At 47.0% G+C, this 26,560-nt stretch overlaps 1 protein-coding gene across 1 annotated transcript in view; it reads right to left on the reverse strand.

Moving 5' to 3' along the window:
* LOC142564733 (adenosine receptor A2b-like) overlaps positions 1-24,904 on the reverse strand; it is a 158,707-nt gene extending 133,803 nt beyond the window's left edge. The window contains exon 1 of the mRNA XM_075675873.1: positions 24,652-24,904. The gene's annotated coding sequence lies outside the window, so the exon portion shown is untranslated. The remainder of the gene's footprint in view (positions 1-24,651) is intronic.
* Positions 24,905-26,560: the final 1,656 nt, after the last annotated feature.

A 26,560-nucleotide genomic window follows, 5' to 3' on the forward strand; every position in this document is an offset into this window, starting at 1 on the left:
TCTTTAAATGTTATCGGGTTGAACTCCTAAAGGCGAAGTTTAAGCGTCTTCCAAATTTTAAACTGGAATAAAAGATAGAAAGGAATCTGCCCTTCTGCCTCAAGCACTTTTTCGGCATACTGAAATCACAATAGAAAGGAGATTTACCCATTATGTAGTGAGGCTTGTGTGTTTTTTTTTTCGATTACTCATGCAAAAGATAGGAAACGTAGGATTGAGTTGTAATGAAAAATGCAGGTGTTCTTTTGCATTCTCTCTCTCTCTCTCTCCCTCACTATGTGTTGAATTTAGAACGGAAAACAGATTATAGTTACTTTATAGTGTGGCCACTCTCTTTCGCAACGCTCACGCAGCTTTCTGAAAAAGCAATTTAGCCCTTGTAGGGATATATCTATGTCGTTGTTTCACCTTACATCATCACAGTAACTTCTATGACTTGACCTCCTCAAACCCAACAAGATCCCGTTGACACGACGCCTCTTAAGGTCAGTTCTTATTGTGAAACGTCCCCTTACAGTTCTGATAAAATTACTTGCTTGATCAGACGGCACGGACACATGGTCACACCAGCAGCTCCTTGCATGTGGACAAAAAGTCCGTTTGTCCATTTGTCCAGGTAAATCTTCTTTTATTTATCTAAACACACGGACACAGGTTTACTGTCTCAAAGCGGTTCCTCGCTTTCAGTTTTGATCCTTTTGAGCGGAATCACCTGAAGTATATACTACACATTCATTCTCCGTTGCCGGTGACAGCGCCGCGGTAAATCTCGCACTTAGTGTAAGTTTTCACGCTAACTGGTTGCAACGAAATGAATAAACGCATGACACATAGCGTTGCTGCATCTGCCTTTATGTTAACCAGAATATACTGCCTCATAATTTCAGGTTTATGTTCAAGAAGTATGAAAGCCATTGTGCACGATGGGATGACACTGAGTCTGAAGAGGTTATGACTATCGGAAGCATTAATTTCATGGCTACCGGGAAATCCTTTTTTTTTTTTTGACGCCTTCTTAGGAAGCAGCGCTATTGTTTTCGTTCCCTCTCTCTCTTTTCTTACTGGCTCTTTTATGCAGAGAGCTCAGACGGTTGAGCAAACTCTTAGACCTTCGTCTCAAGAGAATCTTGACGGCCGACCTCGCGTCGACACCGCGAGATCACGTGGCCACCGCCTACGTCAGGAAGTTGCCCTATGACAACCACTGCATACACGTCCCGCGCGAGAAGAGCTCCTGCAATTAAGCACTCGACATGGTCAACGTGAACAATTCTAATTAATATTTAAAATTATTTTTGTGCACATCAGCGTGTTATGATTGATACTGTGCACGCCAGAAAGTTTTCGATACAACTACGTTGTATCTTTGAAGCACATCGCACAAAATGTGCGCGACATTTTAAAAGAAGCACGGCGCATGCCAACCTTTGTGATGTCCAAACATGGCGACAATTATTTCTTTCGGCATGAAAGAGCTACACCGTTTGATGCCAATTAATTTTTTGGTATGAAAGAGCAATCCCGTTGGAAGGTGAAAGCCACGTATCACCAACAACTAAAAGCCAGCAACAGCCTTCTTAATTCAGGGCTACCAGAATTGAAATGTAAAAACAAAATATTGCATTCAGTTTTGAGTTTTCGCGTGCCAAAACCACAATCTCGTTGGGAGACACACCGTAGTGGGGGACTCCGAGGTGATTTTCACCACTTCGGATTCTTTAATGTGAACTCAATTCACGCACGCTATACGAGCGCTTCTTTCTCGTTTTGTATTACGCACCCGTCGGAATGCGACCGACACAGCCGGGGCCGAACCATGGACCTAGTCGTGTTCAGCTGTGCAACACCATGGTCACTGAGCTACCAGCAGGATAGATTACCTGAGATGTCCGCGAAAGATTAGTGGCATTTCCCGGAATTCCGCCTCTTACACAATATGCCTGTGTATATTTGGAGCAGAAGTGAATGACAACGTTAAGGTTATCGCGATGCGCCGGGGCTTAAACATTCAGTTGTAAAGTTATAGCAGGACGTATAAGAGGCTTCATATATAGTATTGGACGTCTCCCGAGAAGTTGCTTCTAATTTAGGTTCGCTAGCTCGTCGCTAAATAAAGGTGGGTACGCGAACGTCCTTTGCGTTCAACTACAATCGGAAAGCGGCCGCCGCTGCCGGAAATCGAACCTGCGTGACCTCGATCGTGTCAAATTACCCCTATCTCGTGCCAGCTGACGTCCCCCATCTTACGCTTGCAAATTTCCCAATTCCAGCAGACAACACAGTTGTCAGTCATTCTCGACTGCGCTTCTCTTCTCTTGGAACGCACTTCTGGTTGCCGGCGTTACGCATTAACAACCCTGTTTAAGCTCCATTACTCTCCAATTTTATCGGCTACCCCCATTAGCTCTCAAATCCAGACCGCTGTATTCCTGTCTCTTTTTCTAACGATTCGCGCCGTATCTGCTGCACCACGCGCGCAACTCGCACCCGTTGACACCGTATAGGCACGTCACGTTGCGAGCAAATAGCAACCGTGACACCACTCCGGGTATTGCCGTCGGCAAAAGCCACTTCCGAAACCCCTGTCTGAATCCAAAGGGTACATACGATACCACCGCCACACAACCGGCATAAAACATAGCACATCCTGCGCTTACGTAACCCTACAAAGCAAGCAATATACATTACGTAAACATGTCAAACAAACTATAGCCTGCCAGCGTACACGCCCTTGCGCGGGGGGAGGGGTGCTTATTGTGCGCATTGCAGCGATCGCTGGTACAGTGTTACGGCCGAGGTTGTTGCTATTCGCTGCGCGCCGCTGTCACCGCTGTCGCTAGGCGGCGCTGGCGAGCCGTTCGCCAGCTCGGCTTGGCTCGGATTTCGACAGCGCTCGCGCGACGCCCTCCAAACTTCGCGCTTGAGCGACGTCGCCCCGCCGGGCACGCGTGGAGAACGTTGGCGCCGCTTCACCACCTCCCGGCACCTTGCGGGCCACGTCCGCGGCAGCGGCGTTGCGCCGATGCCTGCTGCGACGCTGTACAATGACGCGAGTGTACACAGAGATGTACTGCGTCATTGCGTGTCTGTCCCAAGAGCAGTTTCGATTGCGTCCGCGGGTTTCTGACACTTGTCGAAGCCGCCTGAAGGGCCCTCCCCTCCAGGGCCCCCTCTCGCTCCTTTGTCGGCGCGACGAGTCGAGCCCGTGGATCGCTCGACGTGTTAGCTATGTACGTATACCGCATTTACTCGTATCTAGGGCGGCCTCGATTTCTGGCACTCTTACAATCTCGTTTCCGCGCGTGTTCCGCAGTGCTCGTGGAACGTGTTCGCGAAATCTTCTCACTCGCTAAATGGGGCTTACGTTGAACGAGCGTGCGAGTGGACCCCGAGCATCCGGCAGATCAGAAGATAAAACGATTGCTTTTCTGGAGCGCAAATCGGGCAATGCTTCAACGACCACGTAAAGCAAATTACATTTATTAACCAGTTAGCGTCAGCTACGCTCTTACTCCGGCCCACTTGCTGTACTGACACCGCGTGCTCAGTGTCAGTGCGTCAGGGCCTGGAAGCAAGTAATCATTGGAAAAAAAATGAAACGAAAACACAGCGACTCTGCCGGCACACCACGCATTTCATGCGGTCGAAATGGCATACCGTTAAAGTGAGCAGCAGCGCTGTGCGGCTGCGGAATGCAATGGCTAAGATACAATATTCTTGGCGATAGCATTAGCGGTGTGCCATTCTTCCACCTCCGGGGGCTCCCGATGAAATCTTAAAATCTAAGCCGACCTGGCGGTTTCACAACTCACGTCACTAAAGAAAAAGAATTATAGGCCTAGGTTGAAGAAATACGGTACGTCTCGACGGCAAAAAGAAGAATAGCTGCCAGTAACGCCCTTCGTATAAACGAGCATCACGTGGCTGCCTTGTCACTTGGGGCTGCTTGAGATCGGTAAAGAGACAAGGCGAGCCACGCTTGAATGGCGGCCGGGACGGTTGGATAAATATTGACGGAGGCGTGTAGCTGCGCAGCGCGCCTCTCGGATGAGAGGCGAAGGATACCGTTACGGTGAAAGTGCGACGAAGGCTATATATACGCGTTGCCGTTACTAAATTCGGTCACTACGATTGCAAGTGGGCCCAATGTGATGAAAACGCGCGGCAGGCTTCAGCCCGTGAGGCGAGGCGTGAGCAGTCAGAATCAGAGTGCTCATGAAGTTCACGGTATATAGAATCACGACGTAGCGTAAAGGTGCAGGTTCATCCAACAAAGAATTGTCTTCCAGGTTCGTTGCCTGCCTGCCTTGCTACCTGCCAGTCAGCAATCGCTACTGCCGCGTGACACGTTGCTTCCACGTGTTTGCCACATCACGCATTTGTTTCGTCATCATGTTCACCCCCTTACGGTCATCTACATCTCCTGTCCTTACATTTGCTATTATATTGCAATAGCACCCATACCAGCACGCGAGAAGCTTCACGCCGTCTGTGCCAACATGCTGTGCCGGGTGAGAGTGCGATTGTACGGTCCGGGCCAACAAGCCCGTCGTGCCCGAGTGGCCGAGCGTATACGCGACCCCCGTACTGTGAGCTTCAAGCCACGTGGTCTACCACGGTTGCCAGGTCGAAAGGCGAGCACGCGAGAGCGAGCGGAGAACAGAGTTAGGAGTCACGCGATGTGCTGACATTTGGAGGCGCGGCACGAATGAAACGCCGAAGGGAGCGGCAGCAGGGAACGTTCACTTTAGTATAGCTCGCATTCTCCCTGCTGCCAGTGCTTTTTCTTATCGCTCCAGCGTCGCCAGCGCGAGTGCTCGCGGTCATGGCGTGAAACTCTTCACCTTTGTTCCTGGACGCATGTCACCACGCTTGTTCGGTTAGTACAATAATATTTACTGCAATTTATACTACCCACAAAGCTACGAGTCTTAGTCTGGTATACTTTGGTATAGGTGTCAGTGCTTCGTCCTTCAACAAAACTGCGGGTGTTTTCCCTTTCGCCCCTTCCGGAGAAGCACGTGGGAAGCAGGCGTTCAGGTCGGCCGCCCCACTTCGCCTTCATAAGAACATCTCTCTCTCTCTCACACACACATGCGCACACGCATGCATGTACACAACAAGCAGTCGTTCACTTTCATTGTGAAGTGGGCCGTCACTATAGGACACGGCTATACGAAAGTTAATGTACATGCGCAGCTCCTCCCAGTAAAGTTCTGGAGTGCGCCTGTACAGTACAGTTCCAGAGGATCGTTGCCTTTTCATTGAAGCGGTGCAACAAAGCGCGCTGTTAGTGAGAGCAACAGCGCAGGGACTCCTCATCGTAGGCGCAGTAGTCGCAACCAGTCTTTGTATCGCCCACCCAGAGCCGCAGCTCCATGCGCGGTGCCAGCGCAGCGGGAGAGCCCATCGCCGACGCCGTTCCGTATCGCACCCGAATGCGTGGCGCCACGCGTCATTGGCGCGCAGCAGTGGATGACGATGCGACGCGCACCGTTGGCGGATGCAGCCTCCGCGGCCAGCCGACGGTACATTGGAATAGTTGCGTGCAAGCAGCTCGCTAGCAGTGATTGAAAAGAGCACATGCAGGAGTGCGGAAAAATTTTTATACAACTCCCTTTAATTGGACATGTACTTTAGTTGAGGAATATGAACGTAGCTCTTCTCTTAGATTTAGGAGTACGGTGCAGAACTCCGGGTTGCCGGCGTGGGTGCAGGGCCCTTCCCTACAGCACCTCTCGTATAGCCAAGGCATTGCTTTAGAATGCTAAACTCAGCAGATCTGCCATTTAACCGAGCATTGATTCAAACAGTGCATCATTCATTCACTCATCAAATCAATCAATGATGAAAAGAAAAAAAGTCGTAGTTTCGCGCGAAAGGCGAAGCATATCGGTTGCGATAGCAAATTAGTGGGCAGCTAGATGAAGTAAGGATAGTAGTCTCATCGGCCGTATAAACTTTTAAACATAGCCGGGCTAACTAAATTAACGAGCACGGTATCACGTGCGCACAAGCAAACCTGAACACATCTCACTCGATGACCGCGGAAACTCGTTGTCAAAACGCTGCAGTAAGGAAGCGCGGCAGCAGCAGCGAGCCAACTGACCTTCGTGCAGCCGCTCTCATCAACGCAAACTAAAGCCCGAAAACACAGCGCAGCCCGGACTCCGTACCCGTCGCAGATGGCTTTCAAGATACAGCGGCCCGGCCGGGCGCACGCGGCAGCCTTCCCAACCTTCGTCCCGAAGCCTTGCGCGCGACGGAAGGCGGCGCGCTTCCTCCCCGCTTTCCGCCGCTGTGCACGCGAGATTGAGCCGCTATAGCCAGCTCATCCTCGCACGCTTTCACTCGCACGTACAACATACGGCAGGCGGCGACGATTTTATCGCCCTTGGACTTTATACGGCACCTCACGGCGACGCCGACGGCAGAAATGCACCTGGAGTGTCCACATAATTTCTATCACAGTAAAAAGCGACTTTCGAAAATAAGCTTCCCGACTGGAGAATCAGCGGAATAAGTACTTTTTGGTAAGAATAGAATATATTTTAGTAATATCTTAGTGAACAAGAGATGCCCCAGCGTTTCAGCACATAAATAAAGAGAAGGTTCAGGAATAAAAGTTCTGAAGTCTCTGCGGAAAAAAAGGAAGGATTTGTTGACAGATGTGAAATGATGCGAGGAAGGCACAATGCGATATATATCGCAGGATGCCTAGACGTGGGTCTATGGTAGAGAAATCGACCACACATTGCGTCGGCCGCCCTTCTATCAGCGACATCGGGTTGTCACTGCGATGTGTGCGTCTTTGTGCTTAAGCCTCAATGCGATCTTCCTTTCGCTTGTGTGTGGCTGCATGTTCGTGTGTTTGTTTGTCTGGCCGGGCGTCTTGCTGGCGTTTCTACAAGCGAGTAGTCAGAGGGGCAGTTGCATCGGAGCGAGTTTCGTGGGCCTCTTCGTGTTGTCCATACAAAAGAAATGCCTAGTTTCTGCCACAGCCATTTCCTAACTCGGGTCGGGCCGTTTTTTGCTGTTCGCGAAGAAGCGAGCGGAGCAAACCACGAGTATCGCACAAAGAGTGAGCGCGCAGATACAGTTGTGGGCAATTAGCGTTAGGACATACCAGTCGGCCCTGTCAAGCGTGAATGTCATCCAAATCTCCCTCTGCGTATAGCTTACCCTCCGAAGAAAAGAGTGGTCACTTCCCAACATAGTACACTATAAAACTTGTCCAACGTAAGTTACAATGAGTGGAAGCTTTTTTGCAGATATGGCACACTTAGTTTAGGGATCCGATACGGAATGAGATTAAGATAATAGTTTAAGATTAAGGTGTTCTACAACGTTAATTAGCTATGAATTAGGGTTATCATGATCCGCTTGCTTAGTAAAACGATATTATTTGCGTAGGGACAGCGGCGGAGGCTTCTCCGAGACCCCTGCGTTGTTCGTCTCTATTGTGCCGATACGTAAAAGGCTTTGGCCGAGTTTCCTAATACGTTTACATACCCTCAGCATATCATAGCTCTAGCACATGAAAAGCATTTCTTCTCGTGCATTTTATGATAATATTTTTTTTGGATTCAAGACAGCTGCACACGAAAAGAGTTGGATACTTGCCGAACTATACAGCGGTTAACTTCCCACGGGTTTGGCGTATCCGGGATCTGGGTACTTTGTAACCACTTCCAGGGAAAAAAGTCAACCGGGTGTCAACACTAAAGAAGGCAAGGTCGAAGTAATTGACCGCGAAATACGATACGCATAAGATGCGATATAAGTGGATAATTAGCACGACAGAGAGAAAGAAAGAGACAGAATGGGGAGATATAATCAACATTTAATCTTAGAATCATTTGAACTACTCATTTAAATCATTTGAACTAAATCATTTGAACTTAGAATCATTTGAACTAAAATCATTTAAATTTCACGGAACACGAAATGTGAGATAAAGCTGAATATCTGCGCAGTCTCACAAAGCAGCGTAGTATTTGTATTTGCGCCCTCTGTCAGTGTACGGGAACACCATCGTGATGTACGGTCTTACTAACTTCTGTTGCAGGCTGCTCGGAGATTGAACTTTTTTTGAGATCCCGTGGTCCGCAAACGCTTGCAGTTGAATGTACTTCGACCTTGTCATCTTTAGCGTGAACACTTAGTGGACACTTTCATTTTTTTTTTAGATTGCAGGAGTCACGTAGTACGCAACCTCCTCGCTTCTATTCCACCATGCGTTACAATTGGCATTACCCACCATTCCGACGGATATTCAATAGAATAATAAGTGACGTAGTAAGAAACTGTGCCATTCTTCCCACTGTACCCAACTTGCTCCGAGCTGTTTGAATGAGGCGATAGAGCGGGATGCGCTCTCTCAGGCCCATGCCTAGCTCGGATCGGTCCCCAGGCCTTCGTCCCGGTCAGGTGATACGTGTGCTGCTCTTCTCTGTGCCAGCGCTACAAGGTCGGCCGTGTTCAAAATCGGCGCGCGACGCTTGGATGGAGCCCACGCTCCTCCTCACAATACCACCCTCCCCCTCTCCCCAACCCTTTTCAACGCCCACTCTCTCTCTCCCGCCAGAACCCCGAACAATGGCAGATCGACGCCACCGCGGTTGACTCGCTTTTATTTCAATTTGCCCGGCGAGAGCTCGCCGTGAAAGTCGCGCACCGATTCGAGACGGATATGAGCGGTCTCTTTTTTTGCGTTTCTGTGTGTGTGTGAGCAAGATTTTCAGAAAAATAAAAAAAGGAAATTATGCAGAATCGATGCACATCCTCGGATTCTATCTGAAGCGAAGCATTCGTGAAGCCATAAATCAAATGCTGTACATTTAACCATTTCCTTCCTGCGTCTTTGGCGTGACGAAAACTGGAGCGAAAACTAAAAGCATTCATTATAAACAATAACTCGTATTGTCTGTTTTTATTTTCTAACTTTATTCTGTCTTTTTATACTGTCATGCTGTTAACAAGTGTCCTTATCACTCACACTCTATAAACACGTTTTGATATCACTCTTAGCGCTCATCGGTGCTACTATTGCTTTAAGCATTGTATACCATCATAAGTATCTTTAGCACGAGGCCCCGATACCGTCTTCGACAATGGGACCTCCTTTTTCTGTATTTTTACCAATAAATAAATTATCAAATAAATTATGAAATGCAGCTGCTGGCAGGATGGAATTATACGTGCGATTGTTGCCTAATGGTTATGGAGCACCGGGATGCTGTGCTGGGGGACTGCGGTTCCATCCCACCATCGGGCACGTGATCCAATGTTCTCTTTTTTAAGCGTGAGCTATTCGGCCAGACAGCAGCAGTACCCAGAGGGTCAGGAAAGTTTTGCCGTGTTCGCAAAGAAAAACTTCGCCTTTAAGATTGCGTGCAGGTGTCGAAGCTCGGTCGAGTTTGGTAACGGCTGATTTTGATGGCGTGCACAGCACACACTGACTGATTGGAGAGTGATTAGGGGATGCAAGCCGTTGAAATACTCTCTATTGAAATGCAGGATACGCAAGGAGTAAAGAAGCGCTGACTTGCAAAGCGAGAAAGAGAGAACAAAGGGAAGAAAACCTGGTTAACCAGAGGGTATATTAGTTTGGCAACCTTGTGGTGTGTGACGGAAAAATAGCTACGAAAAATGAGAGAGAAGAAGGAACAATATGAAACTAATGCAGGGTGCTGGCAAAGCATGGGGACCAGCGAACAAGCGAAATTATCGAGGATAAGATGATTAGTAAGGTTGGCGATGTGTGCTTCAGTGTATCTCCCGCTGCGCCCTCGAAACGCAAATTCGTACACCTCGCCTGGTTTTGAGGTGATTGTGGCCAGGTGCTAGAAACAAGAAAGTTTATGTGTAATAACGATTGCTGTTCGTTTTTTTTCAGCTGGTGTACAGCATTCTAAAAGGCTAATAACCTTGCGGATACGGTCAGCGCCGTACCGCAGAGCGCTTCCATGAAAGTGGCGACGGCATGCACATGCGCATAGAGCATTCCCTCGCCCTAGCGTGGTGTGCTAGGCTGTTCCGGTAAGCTTCACACAGCCCCTGCAGCTTATCTGCCTCCAGCGCAAACAGAAACGCGTGCTTCTGCGTGCACATTGGCAACGATAAGCGGCTGCAAGCGATATACGTGGGCCGGTATATATGCAGGAGGGGTTGCGTCGCATTTGTCGGAATGGCCTAGCACACGAGCAAAGCCCCTTAAACTTCGCAAAGTAGCGACACTCTCCTCCGCCGCCTTCACTCCTCGTTTCTCCTCTCTTTCACGCTCCCTTCTCGACCGTGGCGCCGCCTAAACTGCTCGAGCGTAGCAACGGCGCCAGCATGCGCTCCTCGCCGCTCCGTAGACGCTTCTCGAGCGAAAATGGCGCTGATCCACGGCGCGAGGGCCCACGTGATACAGTGAGGCCAATAGCGACGCGGCGTCGGCCAGAGCGCGCGAGGAGGAGGCGGCATTCTTCAAAGCATGTCGCTACTTTACGAAGTTTAAGGGGTTTTACAGACGAGCACTTGGGCACCATGCAGGACGCTTTGTGCGCTTGCGCTTTCCGTCGCTACTTTCGCATGTGCGCGATGCCTTGCGTTGCGCTGACTCAACAAGCCAGTGTTCGCGCTCCCGTCGACAATGACGAATTTTTTTTAGGGCTGTGACATACTCACTTCTTCATGAAAGCAGAATTCGTCGGTATATAGTCAGCGCTCTTTCGCTACCACCCTGTCCTTTATTGCCCTAAGTATGCGTGCGCTGTAAAAAAAAACACCATCGAAATGAAACCAAAACAAATATGAAATGTATTCAGGAGGGCTTTAAGTACCGCAACCACGATTTCAATATGAGGTACGTGGTAGTGGGGAAACTCCGCATTGATTTTGACTACCAGGGGTCCTCAACGTGCCCCCAATGCACGGGACAAGGCCATCTTGCATTTTGCTAGTTTCGCAAATTAGCCGTAAGGAAAGGAAATGCCGGCAATACAAATGACGATTATTGTTGTGTGACAAATATATGCACCCCAAAGGGAGCAACTGTTTTTAAAGTGTATAGATTGAGTTTCACCTCTGGTTTTTTCACTTTGAGGGAGTAAATTATTCTAAAATCGTGTTCGCTTTAATTCTCCTTCGCGCGCTCCCACCACCGGCCAAGCAACTCGACAAAACGCAAGCGGTCGCGTTTCGGCGACTTCAGACAAATACATACCCACACCCAAAATACATTAACAAAATCACAGGGGGCAGGGAAAGCGACAAATGTAGGCTCTGTTCAGAAACAGGAACACTCACACACATAATGTGGGAATGCACCTCGCTCCCGTTCTCTCATCCCCCCGTCAGCAGCGAGACTGACTGGACAGCCTGGCTCAGTTCCGGGGACGTCGACCGACAACTTGAACTGGTGGACTGGGCGGAAAAGGCCAAGCAGGCCCAGGGCCTTACTTGAGCCCTAACCCTCAGCCACGTCCCTCTTTACCCTTCCCCCTTTCAATAAAGTTTATCACCACCACCACCATTGCCCGTTGGCCTCCTCTTTATGAACGTACATGCATATGCCTCTTGCGCGAGTCGCAGTGATTCATCCCATCGCGCAGTGCGGACAACGAACAAAGCGTACGGCACGTGTCGAGATCGCATTACGGCGCGCGAGAGCGTGACAGCGCGCGCTCACGCGACAACCCATTTCCGCAGGCTTTCGTGAATGAGCACAGCCAATCGGAGCTTGCTTTTTTTTCCTCTCCGATTCCGTAAAGCAATCATGCGTGGACTTCGCTGCCGGGGCTCCAGAGATCAACATCCGTTTGCCTGGGCGCCACTCGCGGCCTATGCGCAGGGCCAAAAGCGTAGCAGTTTGGTCGAGTTGGTACGTTATGACATTTTCAGGCTTGCAGCGCAGCTCAGAACAAGCAAAAAAGAAGGTGGAAGGGGTAATGAAAAGGAACGGAGAACAGGGTGAGGGCCGTCAAAGCAGTCCTGGAGAGGTGTATCATTTAGCCTAATCATTACTCTTAAAGTGGGCGAATGTTCGAAATTGCGAACACTAATCGGCTATTCAGTGCGCATTGAACTTGGGAATTAGTTATTCAACATTGTCGAACACGTAAGGGATAACCACGCTTGTCTTAGTCTCGAAGGAAAGACCACGATGAAAAGCACCCACCGCGGTATAGATTAGTTGCTATGGCATTGTGCTGCTGAGCTCGAGGTCACAGGTGGGACCTCGGCGGCCGTGTTTTACGAGGGTGAATGCAAAAAAAAAAACAACACTCGAGGGGTTAGACTTAGGTGCAACCCCATGTGATCAAAATCAGTCAGTCAGTCAGTGTTTTATTTTCAGGAATCAATCAATTCGGAGCACCCCCTTCCTTTCCCCTTTCCCCACAATACGGCGTGTTTCGTAATGAGATCGTGTCTTTGCAAGGCGAAACCCCAGAATTGTCTTAAAAATTTAATTGACGATGAAACAGTTTAACTACTGAAAATGGAAAAGTTCAGATATACAAAATAATGGGGCTGGCAGGTTAAAAAAAAAAGCAGGGTGCTCGCTGAGCTGCACAGCCACTGAACCTTGCCTTGCGCATGTGTTACGGTGTACATTATTTGCACTATGGACGCAGGCTGTCACGCTCATGCACATTTCTCGCCGAGCTCACGACATCGCGGTTCAGTACGAAATTATGAATCGGATTTAGCCGAGGCCGCGCGTTTCATTTCGTCTGAAAACAACACCGTGCGCATTTTTTATAGCGTAAGACACTATATCGAGGTTCAGCCCGGCGACACCACTCCTTGGGGTATATTGCAGAAGGGAGTGCAGCAGCAAACGACTAAGCCAACATCTGCTAAAATTAATGTCTGCGCCTTATGCCCTATAGCGCTGCGGCGTCGTCGGAGGCTTCAAGGTGTGCTAAGGATATCACAGAACGCCTCTTCAAACTGTCGCGGCAACTTCGGGGCTTCCTCGACCATAGTGACGTCATTCAGCCTCACTTCGTATGTTCTGTGTAGCTCGGTCACGTGTTCTCTTTGCCACATTTCGTATACATCATTACGTCCAACTGCACATAGTAGTAACAGGTTAGGTGAGCCGCAAGGCAGACGTCCTCAGATTTGATTAAAAATCCTTTCTCTATCATTTTATCTATCTCTTACATTGGGTTTCTGTCAACTGCGTTCATGTATCACATGGCGCTCGGAATTTCACTGGAATTCTGAGTTTCCGCAGAAACGCCGAAGTTAGGGTTAGCTGTAATTTCCACCATGCAGTTCATTGTCATGCTGATTTTAAGAGCCATGCTATTCCAAACGCAATAGGCATGGTCGTGTAGCAAGTTTCCAGAGTCACTGCAGAGACACACTAAATCAGGACACTGATAGAGTACACCTCTCCCATGTTGGTATGAAGAATGAAGTTGGCTGGAGGACAAAAAATGAAGCCTTTACTTAACTATATACACATTTTTTTCATTTCGCGTTCAAACTGCCGCATTAATGACATCAACGTGACGTAAAAAACTTAAGCGTTTTTTATGTGTGCGTTGTCACTGAAGGGCGTGTTTTAACAATGTTCTGTTTTCTTTCTTGTGGGCTGTCATAGCACTGCATGTACTGATGTGTTCGTATCAGGAAAGTGCGTATAAATATGGACTTTTACGTTCGGCATGTCGTTAGTGAACTAATTTTCCAGCCTTCGGGTTGTATTTGGTCCCTTAAGAATGTTCACCATCAATATTGCGTACAAATGTCCTTTATTAAAACACTTCGCACTCGCTACTTTTCAGTCATGACCGCTATGTCCCGCTAATAACCGCATGTTGTTCTTGGCCTGAAAATGAAGCTACCGGGAACGCAGCGTTGTCACAAAAAAGAACCACACTCAAGGCAGATGACGAGATAAGCCTCAAGGTGCACCGATTGAGAGGTGTGAGATTTCCGTTTTCCAACTTGAAATGGTAGCGATTTCCCTAAAGGTTCACGGCTCTTAATAGTTAACAATTCCTCAATTCCGAGTAGAGAGATAGATCCACGTCATTCAATTAACAACAACAACCACCACCACAACAACACAACTCAATCTTGACTCAAGACAGGGCGAACGTAATCCATCGGGGCGAGTTCGAGAACTCCCCAAAAGATGGAGTTGCTGCCGCTAAACTGCACCAATCACTCCCTTAGTTTTCAAAACGCACCAATGCAGGCGTATATTATTGTAGACCGGCCTATAAATGTAGAATCATCCTTTTCCTGCGAAATTAACTTGGGTAACACAGTCGGCCACAAGACTGCTTCTCCTATTTTGGCCCTTGGCTGCGCAAGCGCAAGAAATTGGAAGACACAGTCGCGCACAATCAAGTATACACCACCCCGATGATACTGCCGCGGACCCCGGTTAACAAGTCCACGGAGAGCCGGACGTTCCAGAAAAAGGTCACAAGAAGCTCGTCTATTTTTAAGCAACGCCGAACCCAATTATGTTTGGCACGTACAACCTCTGTAGTTGGTTGCTCGTGGTCCCTTGGCACAAACCCCCCAAAAAACTACAAAAAACGACATATTTGCAGTTTCGCACGAAGTGTGAAGAAACCATATCCTATCTAGCGCAATATTACTCTCTGTATTAGTGTTCCAGACCGGTCATTATGCGAAAGGGTACGCCAGAAAACGTTGCCGGTGGCGCCACCACTTTTTCTTGACGCGTGGGGGACGGGTCAATGATCTTGTGGTGATGGTGACGTGACATTAAATGCGTTTGCACTATGTGCGGTGACGCGCAGTAACGTTAGAGGGAAGCTTTGCCTTAGAAGGCTTGTGTATCTAAATAAATGTGAACGTAAAATTCATTTAGCTCGGCATTTTTTAAAAATTACGCTAAAATCTTGGTTTTTACGTGATAAGACCACGATCTGATTATATCATTCATTGCACCCAATTCGATTAGGCTTCTTAGATTGAAAAGGAAAACGAAGGTTAAAATATAGTGACCGTAGGAAAATATTTCAATTTAAGCCATCAATTTTTTATAAAAGTTTTTTAACCTTGCAGACAGACAGACAGACAGACAGACAGACAGACAGACAGACAGACAGACAGACAGACAGACAGACAGACAGACAGATAACTTTAATTCAAGCTTGCAGAACTTTTAAAAAACTCAAGCAAAAATGTTTTCCTATTCCTTAATTCACCAATAAAGGAAAACGATATAATAATTCCGCAAACTGCAATTATTGAAAGATTCTAAACAGGCAGAATTCATGTAATTACGATGCTCCGAAATATGCCGCTCATTTGTGACATTCGCGCTTGGCAAATACTGCGGGAAAAATTCGGCGCCACGAGGAGTAGGGGGATTGGTTACGCCCGTGCATGTATTTCGGAGGCTACAGGGATTCCCGTATGTCCGTGTGGTTTCATCTCTCTTTATAACTCCTTCGCCCTTTTCGGGGTGGTCGGACGTTCACCGCCGATACATAGGCGCCGATGCAAACGGGATGTAACTTCACGCGAATTCAATTTCTGGCCGCGTCCATCTCCCAACGCAAAACTTTTACCCGCGATACAGTTCACTGTAGTCGGTGTTACAGCCCAAGAATTACAATATTACATCTACGCTGTGAAACTCGAACGCAATTTGCATAGATGCGCCAGCCAATTAGGTTCGCCTTTTGTTTGGCATCGAGCGTTTTCGTGCGTTTAAAACAACTGTTTTCACCGCACAGATCGGTCTTTGTGTCCCTGGTATCAAGACGAAACCAGACGGCCTGGTGCAAATTTTATGCGTGATCTTGGTGCCACTGCTAACATTTTAGCTTGATACAACTAGCTTTTGTTTTCCAATTAGCCTGGCATTTATATTAGCGAAGCTAAGTCATCAGGCTCTGAGCTGACTCTCGCAGGGCAGGCTCTCTTTCAGAGCTGCTGAGCGGGTGCACAGCATTTTTGTTGGAGGAGCGTGTTTGGAATAGAACTACTGTGGAAGCTTGACTAATATGGAATAATGATCATAGAACCCATATCTTCGCTGTGGCTGTAATGTGTTCATGAACCCAGGGAATCATCGGTCATGCATTTGACAGCCGAGTTAGACAAGAAAAATTAAGTATTTCGTTCAATAGTTTACCATAGGTACATCTTCTTGATGTGTTCAGATGAAAGGAACATGCCCAAGCATGGAGCTTGTATGAATATAGCTTTATTGTTGACTTTAAACCGAAATTAATTTGTAAAGTAACTGTACAGCAAAACTGGCACCAGCTGCAGGGTTCTACATATTGATCAGCTATAGTAGCTTGCGTGGCGCCACACGGCCTGATTGAAATTATCTCGAAACATGTGTGTGTTAACATAGAAAGTCGTGCCGTAGGGCAACAGCTTTGCGGTGCCTGCAAGTTTACGGGCTGTTATTCCTCTACCTAGGCAATTATGGCAGATACGTTGTTTACGAACGAAATTACACCGTCCGCGCCGAAAAGCCTTCTGCTGTCGCCATAGAGATATTCAGAGTTTCTTCGGCAAAATCTGCTCATTTTCCGGTTTTACACTTGATTCTAAATAGATGAAATCACTTCAGCTGTGTTAGTAAGGTACACTTCTACAATACAAAAAAAAAGTAAAAAAGTTATTAATACCGAGAGAAGACACTTCGTAAGCCAGAACAGGTGCAACAACGACAGACGGGTGTCCACGCCGCTTTGATATTCCCGTGAAGTCATGGGTTTTGACCGCCTCGTCTGGGGCCTAGTTGACTGCTTATTGGTAGAAAGGGACTATACATTGTGTTCTACAAGAGACAAACATCGAACTTAGAAAGTTTCAATAACGTTTATTGAGCCACAACCACCTGTATGCGAAAAAAAGTACTTTGAAATCCGTGACGTCTAACTGACTTACCTGTTGCGATACCTCAGCGCGATATTCGAGAAATTGAACTCTGACCTTCGCTTTTCTTTTAATATCCACCTGTATTACCGCAAAATGAACTAAAATTGAGTTATTCAAGAAGATTTTATCTATCTTAACTGGTTTATCGTTTCTTTCCACTGCTTGTTTATCGAGTACCTGTTTTTCAGTTTCTCAGTTTTTCACGTGGTAATTCTCGGTGATGCAAAACAATAGTGCCGATGGCACTAACACTCTCCATCTTCAACGAACTTTCGCACTTTGCCATTTTCGATGCTGCAAGTGTTTGCGGCGAATTGCGCAAGATATCGAACAACCGAAGCGAATGCAACCAACCATTAATTACGCGTCCACAACGAACGGCGCTGCTGTACACAATCCAGTAACGTTGTAACGCAACAGGCGTCAGCTGGTTTAGACCTCCGAGCTAGCCTGCCCGGGCACCGATTCCCGACAATCTTCCAAGTTTAAGCGAGCACAGAAGCGTTATCATCGAGCTAACTGCCTACATCGTCTGAGTGTTTCTTTTTGGTTTCGGGGGGTTGGTCAACCCCTAAACCAGTCACCATATAGGTCAGCGTATATATGTACACTTGCTGTGTACAGCTTGCAGTAGCACAAGGCGAAAACGGGCTTTCTTTCTATCTTTTTTTACGGCGCGCTTGCAGGAACCTGAGGTTTTCATACATGCATACGACATGCATGCGTATGCACGTCGTATGCCGTGAATTACTGTGGTGGTGAGCAGACGACACGGAGCAGATGGACAGCTATTAGGAGGTAGGAATGGGGTATTTGGCCTTCCTATTGGCTAAGGAGTCCTGCAGCTTCCACGCAGCTGCAGATGACTTCTGAGATGGAGTATAGTCTCACAAAGCTGCGCACTCTCAATTTAGTGGACACGGGCTTTCGCTGGGGAGGTCGAGGTCGCGAGCTTGATGAAACCATCACTTGTGCCAATGAGAAGCCTCCCCTGCAACGTGCACAATCTGAAGATCATTATCAGAAGCCTATTTTCGTGTCCATTGCAGGACGAAGGCCCCTTTTCCCTGCTATCTCCAATTATCCCTGTCTTGCTCCAGCTGACTCCAACTTGCGCCTGCAAATTTCCGAATTTCATCACCCCACTTAGTTTTTTTTTGCCATCCTCGACTGCACTTCCCTTACCTTGGCTCCCATTCTGTAACTCTAATCACCCACCGCTTATCTACCCTGCGCATCACATGCGCCTGCCCGGCTCCACTTATTTATGCTTTCGCATCAACTGGCCAATCTCGGCGTCTGTCGTCTGGACAAGCGAAAAACGGCGCCTAAATTCCCATTGGCTGCGACGCTACGTCACGAGCGCGCCTCGACGGAGCAGAGAGGGCGAAAGTTAACAGCTGCTGCCACGATAGCGCGCCAGGTGTTGCGCGAGGGGAGAGGGCATACAATGCGACGTCACGTCACCCTCGCAAGCCTCTGGTATCCGCGCGTTCTTTGACCACACAAGCTCTCGCCTGCGTTTTAACTGCGCCTCCGTACGGCCAAATAAAAACGCGCCCGGTGCGCTGGCGAAGCGTCTCAACGCATTCGCTTGGCCGCGAGTTCATAACTCGAAGAACCGCTCAGCGGTGTTCAGTTGGACGTTAATGCTTTAGCATTCACAACTGATCCGAGTGCTCAGGTCTCCTTGTTTTTAACGCGATAACGTTAAAGGCCCCGTGCTGCAGAAAATTCGGTGTCGGACGTCGTTGAGGCAAAAACATTTTCGAACCACCCATACCCAGGCCCTCCATGTGGCACAAGGAAGCTACTGAACTAATTGAATTTCTCAAGCTAAAATACGTAGAAAACTCGTAAAGTACGCCTTACACACAACCTACAGACACGATAGCGTCGGATTGTAATTTTACTGTACGATAAAACATAATTCTGTTACACGAAAACTCAAAGAAACTCATTTTCCAGCGTTTCTACCATTCATAGACCGGCCACGGCGTCCGCCACTTGCGCGCGCCGGTGAGCGAGTATCTCGGAGGCCACGGAGAGGCGCGCCCGGTTACTTGCAATACCTCCAGCCTCCGCCGCATTGCGGCCCACGTACGATACAAGTGCCTGTTGTGTTTATACCGAAATTTCACTAAATGTGCTCGAAATTGCTTAAATATAGCGAAGGCAAGATAATTAAATTATTTCCTCTTGATGCATCTTACTGCAGAGACATAGGCTTCAAAATAAATCGGTGCAGTAGTTAGACAAATAAATATGCCTGTTAGACTATAAACATTTTCTTCAAGATTGATTTGCAACTGATTACATCGACGACTTGATGCGTACCATCTGAGGAGCTCCATAACCCTTTCCGTTTCCACAATTGAAAGAAAATTGACGCTGCTAATCTTTACCACGTAATCAGTTCCTTTCAATTTCACAAGGAAAAACGAAATCGAGCTGTCAAAGAGCAGAACAGTCAGGCGCATAGTACATGTAAAACTCTTGCTTGGGCTAGTTGGTTCATGCTTGAAGTAGTAAAGGCAAGGCGCAGAAGACCAGGACTCAGGAAGAAGAACACAAACGACAGGACCGGCGTAGTACATAGTACATGTGCATGGGTGACGTCACTGATTGTGCCTCACCGGTAGGCCGGGATCAAGTGAGCATTTCTCATCACACCACGACCTCACTCGCTTCATGCTTACCCGATGTTGGGGCGCAACCAGTGACGTCACTTATGGGCATTTACTAAGCGAAACACTTGCAATCGTTGGCTGTTAGTTTCATTTTTGTGCCTGAAATTTGCCGGAATTCATTACTCTGTAGAATTACCGGCGTCAAGTTTTCTTTTTTTTTTTAATTCTGGAACAGGTTACGAGCTCCTCTGGTGGCGCTCTTCAAATCTTCCATTGAGACCAGTCACCTGGCTCTTCTGGTTCAAAAAATAATCAGTCTAATTTCCATAATTGCTTGTTTAATAAGTACACAAGGTCGTTTTCCAATGTATACCCCTGTGGCAAAAGCAATCAAGAGAAAATCATTTCAACATCTCACCTTTCATATTTTTTAATGAAATTTCAAACGCATTTAGGTAAACGCCCGGTACAATTTTATTACGTGCATGTTTCGTGTTTGTAATGTTCTATGACTTCTGATGCATTCGCATTTCTTGTGCAAAGAGTCGCCGACAAAATCTCTAGGTGTCAGCATTTTCCTTAGTCACGCTATTAACCAAGAACAAGAACTTGCAAACTAAATCATACGTAAAGGCTAAAAGAAGAAATTATTCACCCAAGGGCAACTCTACCACCACGTGTTTAGTTAACTACTCCAATTTGTGTTCACTTCGAATCAATTAAATCATTCTGAATTACGCGTTGTTCTGTAATTTCTACACGGCGTCTGTGTTATCTTTGTAATAAAAATGTTCGCCACTGATTCCCTGCAGTGCAAAAGGATTGTTGCTTGACCTGGGGTATTATTTATACGGTGTGCTTTTAACGCGACAGCGTTAAGGAGCTCGTGTCGCAGAAAAGCCGGTGTCGTCGGCGTCGGTGGTGTTGGCCGTGAGCGATAAATCCCGGCAGGCACTTCATGAATAAAAAAACAACTTTTTTTCTAGAACATATGCAGAATCTTGGAATATCGCCTGTAACAGATAGCGTAGTTGTAGTGATGGAGATATATTACTCGAAGCAGCGGGTACTACTCGTAGGGGAAACCAAAAATGCACACTCGACTAATTAAACAAAAAAATATCGCCAACCAACTTTTAAATTAATTGCTTTACGGCACGCGTTTCAACTTCCTAATCGCAGCTGGAGAGTTTGCAAGGCATATCAGCTTGGAACGAATGCCGAGGACTGATGGCGCTGGCTTCGCGAGATGCGCCTCAAACTTTCGAAAAAGAAAATTCATCATCTTTTCGTTTACTTTACCACTTTCATTTACATTTAATAAGCCGTGTTTACGCAGCGAAGCACAAAAAGTAGCTGGCACACCTGTGTAATTTTCGCCAACATTGAGAATTGATGTCTCGAAACTGGCGACATCCAGAAAATTCATTCGAGCGCACACGTGTGCGCCTTCCGAACTCACCAGCTGAAATTCGTAAATTACAATACGTGCCTTAAAGTAATTAGTTGATGAGTAAATTAGTGAATTTTCGGGCATTTTCGTACATTCATTTTATTTTCTCGCCCAGGTAAGGTCCGCTTCTTTGAGTAATACCGCTCAATGACTAGAATTATGCTTTCAAAAGGGTGGCTATAGCTGGGCTAGCTGGAAATACATTATTAGAAAAACTTAGAGCGCAATAAACACACAGGACGTAGAAAAGGAACCCCACTGTGGTGTGCGTTCGTCTTCTACGTCATGAATGAATGAAACCATGTTTATTTCACATTAGAACGTTATGTGCTTTAGCTCTCTAAGTTTTTCTAGAATTACGCTGTCTGCCGCAGGTGATATTTAAGAATTCTGTTTAATCTAAAAAAAAGACTCGGTATATACTTTGAAGGTATATTGTTTTTGCAGTATCACTTTGCACGTGTGTTTCATGCACACGTGTTTTTTTTATGTACATATCGAGGTACGTGTAGCGAATTACCGGTGCAGCGGACACATAAGTAGTCAAGCTGAATAAGTGGGGGGTTCTTTTTTTTTTGTCGGTGCCCCCTAATGTTTACGTTGCATGAAGGCGAAACGAGGTTCCTGGCTGAAGTCACGTGATACGCCATTTACGTAGGAAATAGAGTATTACCAGCTTCAATAGGTGCCAGGTCACCGTGATGAAGGTGCAGCCCTGAATGTCGACCCGCGGCACTGGCGACGTTATAACTAAGAAAAACTTATTACGTAGGAAAAGCCATAACGGCATTCTGTCGGAGTGCTAGAAATCGAAACGCAGTACCGCTTTTAGCGAATTTTGTAATGCAAGTGAAGACAAATTAAGAACCGGGTTAATGCATTTCCGCGCGGCACCGCAGAAGTTGCTTATTATACCCACAGAGGCTGATGGGTTTACACGGGGGAGTGTGGAAAAAAAAAGGATTCTTCAATTTCAATTCACGGCGTTTTTGAGCGGGCTGCAATTCCAGAGCGCAGCTGCTGTTGCTTTAGGATTGCCGCCTGGCCGGCTTCGAGAGGAAAAAAATATGGGGTGTTACGTACCAAAAGAGCGATCTGATTACGAGGCACGCTGAAGTTTGGAACACCGGATAGTTTCTGGCCACGTGGGATTCTGTTAAATGCACGATCATTTTTTTTTTTTGCCTCCATTGAAAAGTGGCCGCCGAGGCAGGAACCATACCCGGGTTCAGCAGTTCAGCGCCATAACCACGGCTCTAGGGCGGAGAGTCCTGACTGTCTTTCTTCCGTCGGCACAGCAGGTTTTTAGCTCCCGGTTTTATATAAAGCCAAGCAATAAATTTTAAGCAGGCAAAGTTGGCGTTCGGCGCGTCGACACTTTTGTTGCTGTTATTTTCGTTGTATCTTTTTTTTATACAGTACTGCTCACAAAGCACCACCCCCACCCGCGTTTTTTTTTTTGGTGAGCCTATTGCTTTTAGACAAATGAATGTGTTTATACCTCTTATCTATAATGTCCCATTCCCCTTTCCCCCACCCCCAGTGTAGAATAGCAAACCGCGCACTCGTCTGGTTGACCTCCCTGCCTTTACTGTCCTTGCTTTCTCTCTCCTGACTGTCCTTCCTTGTCCTTTCGCATTGCCATTCGTCCATCACATGGGTAAACAACCAAAGCAAATAAGCCAAACGAAACAAAACATGCCGCGCCGAAGTGACACTGCTCTGTATAAGCACGCCATAGGTGGTTAAACTCGGCTAACAAAAAAAAAGTTTCATTGCAAATCCTTGTATACCAACGTTCGACACTCATACTTGTTGACGCCTACAGCTGGATCAGGAAGTCGAAAATCTCTATTTCCGCATTTCCTTGTTGCAGCCGCAACAGTAACCACAGGAACACCACACTAACTAAAGGAACACCGAGTAGTGATAAAAATGGCAACGGCTGGTACGCAACGCGACAGCTATTCATCGCGAGGATTGGACAAATCGATATAAAGAAAACACTGCCCGCAGCGAAAAGTATCTGGCGTCGTTTGACAAGTCGCCGACACACACGCATTACAACTCGTGGCTGCCCGCGGCTTAGTGAAGGAAAGTCAGCCGTGTGTTGTCGTTCTTATACTATGCATCTGAAAAATTATATTATGTTGTTTTACGTGCCAAAACCACTTTCTTATTATGAGGCACGCCGTATAGCGGGGAACTCCGGAAATTCCGACAACCTGGGGTTCTTTAACCTCAACCTAAATCTAAGTACAGGGGTGTTTTCGCACTTCGACCCCATCGGAATGCGGCCGCCGTAGCCGGGATTCGATCCCGCGACATCGTGCTCAGCAGCCTAACACCATAGCCACTAAGCAACCACGGCGGGTCTACTATGCATCTGGCCTTTGCAGTTTTATCACTCTACCATTCAACGATAAATGACAGTTTAACCGGCCCAAACCACAACATTGACGCTTACAAAACAAAGTTTGCAAAAGTCGAGTCATAGTAGCGGTAGAATTCTTCAAAAAGCTTTTCATTCTCTAATCAAAGAGTTGATTTTCGAAAGTAAGTCTTTCGCACGTATTCCTGTTAACATCCTTCCCGATATTCTTTTCTTAGATTTTATTTCCTTCGGGAATATTTGATGCCCTCATTCCGGCGATACGCAATGTTTGTAAATAAATAAAAATTAAAATAATAAGACGGGGTGGTACTGGGTATTTTTGGTGCTTGTGGGAGAATGTCCTTGCACAGCTAGAACGAGACAGGCAGTGCAGACGACACGGTGGACTATTTACTCGCCTGCTCATTCAATCATTCCTGGAGCTGTAATGATGCAATGAATTCTTTTCCAATCGAATTCCTTTTCGCGCTTGATCACGAACTAGTCCGTGAGATACATCTCCTGCCCTATTACTTTGCCAGACGGGTCATCAGCAGCGGAAACAGAGCAAACCGCAGGACAATATTTTGCATCGATAGTTAACATAGTTTTAATAAATAGCGTGAAGATATCATCGAAGAAGGAAAAATAAAGAGAGGTCTGACGACAGCCATTAGAAGGCAAGCCTAACCAACTCATCTCTTCCCTCACACGATAACCAGTGCTTTTTTTCTAGAAGTGTGCAAATGTATCTCGAAGCTTAACCTGATGTCTGTTTAAATTGGAAATTGCCCCTGACAGCTTGCAGTGATTATTTTCAAATATGTGTGCTTTGTTCAAGCTCTGCGTGTCATCTGATGCTAGCAATTGTACGATTGTGCATCTCTATGTGATACGTCGTACCAGTTCCACCGCACCTCTGCAATGCTCTCATTTGTGGGGCTTTTGCGGTGTTCCTAAACAAATAAATGAACCAACAAGCGCAACGGTAAGTCACTTCGTAACGATCCATTCATATTTCGTTCCGATTACCCTACATCACTGGCTCACACGAAGTCGTGTCGCCGATGAATAAGGAAAAAAATGCGAAAGAGAAAGAATGAAATGAATCGTTACGAACTGAGGACCCCGTACGAATGTATCGTTTCATCGTGCCGGCACAGATGTCATAAGGCGAGCTAAGTTATCAAACGTTGTCCCGATACGACTGACAGCTAGACTACGTACGTCGACAGCGCACAATCACGGTGATGACGCAGCGCATTTTTCGCGGGCACACATTGCAACAGCAAACAACAACAGCTCACCGCGCACGCCGTCCACACGACCTCGTTGCGCCGTCTTCGCCACCGGCGTCGACGGTCGGGCACTCCGAAGAACGCAAGTCACGTGTGGCCCCCATCGCCACGGGACACGAAGTGAAGCACTTTTCCGAACGCCGCGGCCACGAACGACCCGCCGCGCTACCATTGGCGCCGTGACGGCGTGACGTCATGGCGAATCACAGATCGATTCGCGCTGCGAAGAGCGCGCGGTTTTTCGGATCCCGCGTCTCCGGCGTTTCGGCCGGTCGCCTCATAGGTTGGATCGCGAAGCTGCGGACAAAAAAACAAATAAATGTACGTTTAAGAAACTAAAGTTGCGGCACTGGTTTCGGGTAAGTCGCTGTGTGTTCAATACTGGCCACTCTTAAGGGGAGCGCCGATATAAGTAGGTGGGAACGAAAAGTCCGATTTCTTCAGCCTCGACCGCACCGAATTTGCTGAAGCCTCTTATGTTTCAAAGAAAAAGCTATAACCATTTTAACAAATCAAATTTATTTAGTTCATGTGCAAGTGTAGTTTATAGACGTGCAATATCTGGTTTTGGAGCAGTGTTACTGATATCAAAATTCGGTGCTCCTTTTCTTCTTCTAATTTGTTTAAATTTAACGATCGTCGACAATTATTTAAAGGAAGCTTTCAAGCTCTATATCAGTTATCCATCGTACACGCGGTAAGAGTGTCAATCTTCCTTCTTAATTGAAACAAACTTCCTTCAAATCAGTTCAGCGGTAGCCTGCAAGCTCTTTTGCTCGTGCACGTCTTTTCATGCAAAATTCGGAGTTGGCCCCTAAATTAAGCTTCTTTGTAAGCAAAAACAGATTTAATAAATACAATGTAACCGCAGCATTCTATCAACTTTGTCAGATAAAAGTGGCTGAAATAATGTGTCAGCTAAGCACAACTACTCATAAAAAATTATCGGCAGACTTTTGCAGATGGTAGAATGCAAATTTGGAGCTTGCTTTCAGTGTGAACAATGCTATGGATATCTGTGGTGCGACGCCATCTCTCTCTCTCTTATTGTTCTTTTTCTTTTTTTACTGTGAGCTCACTGAAATGCGATCGATAATTCGGATGTACTAAATACTTCCAGCGATTGATACCAATCTTACGCGATCTCTCTTATGAGAAAAGGCCTGAAAGACATCCGGTGAGTTGCTCTAGTGAGTCTAAATGACATAAAAATGTCTGCAGAAACCATGTCACGACGAATGTCCGTGACAATGCGATTAGCATTGAAGCGCTGTAGCGACGCACCGCCTTATCAGCGCTAAAAAACGTCATCTATGAGGCGTGTACTGCAGCCGGCCTCCTCTCTCGCGCTTCCCTCTCGACACGCTACGCCATCTAGCGGTGCCGCCATGAAGTTCGCGCGTGGCACGTGTGTGAATTCAGACAAGATTGTCCGAGTACGCGTGACGTGGCTTCAAATCCGCACCAGGACCAGAAATATTTTAGATGACTTCCTCGGTCATTGAAGCGCTGCGCATGCCCAATAGCGCTTAGCCAGCGACCCCCAAGTTGGTGCGAAAGAGGTTCACTGAAAGCGGCACACAACCGTTGACTCAAGTTGGGACTCAAGTTGTTTCGACGGTTGCTTCCCAACTCAATTCTTTCAGCGCAGCCACTCGCTGCTCTACCCATTAAACCATGCACTAGCCCCCCCTTCAGTCCCGAAATACGAACGATTGTCGATAAATGTGTAAAATTTACATAATTTTATGCCAAGATGCTGGAGACTCCATAGAAATCAAGTCAAAGTGGGAGGAGAATTCCGCGCATTTTATAGAGACCCATCATAACTACATATAGTAAATAAATATTCATTTATTGTACAGTCAGTCGTGCTTCGTTTCCTCCGCAACGATATTGAATCACACGCTCAAATTAC

The sequence above is a fragment of the Dermacentor variabilis genome, chromosome 11 (genome assembly GCF_050947875.1).
Source record: "Dermacentor variabilis isolate Ectoservices chromosome 11, ASM5094787v1, whole genome shotgun sequence".
NCBI classification, from domain to species: domain Eukaryota; kingdom Metazoa; phylum Arthropoda; class Arachnida; order Ixodida; family Ixodidae; genus Dermacentor; species Dermacentor variabilis.